Genomic DNA, 2,556 nt, shown 5'->3' with positions numbered 1-2,556 from the left:
ATTAATCAGACCATTTTGCCGGGCATCTGTTCAGCACGGAGACTTCTCACACGAAGTGACAAAATAGAGTTGCTAAGCAGACTAAGTTCCCCGCGCCCACCCCCCCCAACACCGACATCATGTAATGAGCATTTGATATTTCACACTTGCGGGCTTTGACTACACAGCAATACTTCGCCAGCTCTGAGTAACCGAGGAGTGGGAAGCCTGAGTCAGGGAAAAGTTGAAATTCCAGGCCAGGGCTTCTGAAAGTTTTTTGGCTCGTGGACTGCTTTGAGAATCTATGGAAAGTTCAAGAACATCTCCCCAGAAAAATGCCCACATGCACAATATTTGGCTGCAATACCGGGGTGTCCTCAGGCCCCTGAGCCCATCCTCAAACCAAGAACCCTTGAGCTTTAAATGCAGTGTCCTCCCTCTGTCCCTTTTCCCTCATCTCTGGTATGCTTTGCACATCCACATCTCCCCCTACTCCTTCCTGTGAAAAGGAAAGAAAAGAAAGGTATCTGGTGTGACCAGAGCTGGGAAGCTGAGCTGGGAAAATCAGGCCACCCAGAAGGCTGGACCTTGCTTCTCTTTCTGCTATGGGGTATCAGTCTCTGACTCCCAGAATGATGCACACATCATTGTGTCCCACATGGGGACACATCATGTCCCCACTGAGGGACAAAGGCCTCAGTGGCTTTGAGGAAGCAGCTTACAGAGTTTAATCCAGGCCCCTGAAGTGACAGTTTATGGCAGGTGTCAAGTGGGTCTACACAGATGTCAACCTCCCAGGCTCCTTCCTGCCCTGGCACTCCAGGATGCCATGACCCTAAAGCCTTAGAGAACTGTCCAAGGGCACCCATGGTGCGGCAGGGCGGGGGNGGAAACTCACCCAGGGGAGCTGGAATTCATATGTGCTCAAACATCAGCTCTAAAATGAATGAACACTGTGACTCAGAAAGATAGCCCTATTTTTCATGTGTACACAGATGCTATCGTGATTTGCTTAAAAGCTTTACTGAATTCAGAGTAGCTTTTCTTCTCCGTCTGACACACTAAAAAATGCAGTTCCTAATAACTGGAGGCGGGGATGGTATAGAAAATATTTTGACATTGGAAAGGGGTCCCCAGGCTTGAAATGGTTGCGGATCCAGTCCATTGGCCCTGAGCTCACCGATGAGGAAGTACTTACGCTCCTCAGGGACAGACAAGAGTGACATGGGTGTCGCACACACCCCCATCTGTACCCAGAGGGAAGCTAAATAGAGCTCCCGTCTTTCTTCGTGAAAGGTTAAATACTCTCCTCCCCATCCCCAGTAATTTCCTCACTAAACTCCTTCTTAGCAGCTCCTTCAAAGATAAACAAATTGTCACAAATTCTGTATAACTGTGGGGGTCCAAATTAATGATTAATGAGATTTTTTCTGTTTGAGATCTGAAAACAATCTGGCTAAACGTCTTTTGAAAATAAGTTAGGAAAGAGAGAAGAAGCAATTCTGGTGTTCCCACTCAGTTTGCAAAGTCCAGGAGTATGCGGGCCACAGCCGCTCTTCCCTCCTCCCCACTAACCTTCCTCCAAATCCTCAGAGAAGTAAGGGGCCTCTCCGCAGAGAGCTGGGCAGCCTAGAGCCCACGCAGCATTAAGGCTACAGGGCATTTTAGCACGTTCCCCTCTGAGAAGAGGAACCACAGCCGATCCCAGAAAGAGTCTGCCTGGACAAGGCATCAAGTTTTAGCGAGAGTCAAGTGTAGGAGGAACATCACCTTCCAGGGGGTGGGGGGCTGATCGGCCATCAAATAAACTAAATCAAAGAGCAAAGAAAGAAACACAGTGCTCCAAAAGGCACAGAGTCAGAACACCAGTGGCAGAAAATGCCTCATTCTGGTTCTCTCTACACCCCTGTCTCATTAACTTGGTCACTCCTATAATCTCCAGCGATTGCCTGAGTGGGCCCCCCCGACCACATCTTCAAACTTATGAAGCTTAGAACATCAAAGGATAAAGCCACCTGGATTAGAGGAGAGTGTTCCTCTGGCCCCTTTTGATCCACGGTGACAGGAGAGGGGTGGAGTATGGAGGTAACAAGATCGTTGCTATACTTTCGGAGATCTTTTAAAATGTTCACAAAAATCTCCTCTCTGAGTCAGAGCTGGGCAGGACAGTTTCGCTGACTCCCAGTGGCAATGAGATTCCTGGATCCTGGGGCACAGAGGAAGGGGTGGGGGGACGGGTGTTGAGATAAGCACCCAGGAAGAGGAGGCAAGGACCCAGGCAGCTCGGCAGCCTCTCTTCTCTGTCTGGGTCATGGTGTGAAGTCCAGCAGAGCAGGAGGGATTCATGCCCAATCCTTGAGCAGCCCTGCCACATGGTTCCCCCATCCTGAGGCTAAGTCTGCCTCTGTGGAAATGTGGGAAGGGAGCAGATAAGAAGGACGTCCAGTCTGAGCATGGAAGGCTCCCCTCAGATGCCTCACCCTCACACTTTTTCCTGGAACCCAGGCCAATCTAAAAGATGCAAGCTTACCACCCACGCTTCCCGCGCTGGGCCACACTGGTCTCTCCCGCTCTTGG

The sequence above is a fragment of the Crocuta crocuta genome, unplaced genomic scaffold (assembly GCF_008692635.1).
Source record: "Crocuta crocuta isolate KB4526 unplaced genomic scaffold, BGI_CrCroc_1.0 scaffold130, whole genome shotgun sequence".
In the NCBI taxonomy this organism is placed as follows: Eukaryota; Metazoa; Chordata; class Mammalia; order Carnivora; family Hyaenidae; genus Crocuta; species Crocuta crocuta.
The sequence above is the reverse complement of the archived record's forward strand: the minus strand, read 5'-3'. Positions refer to the sequence as shown.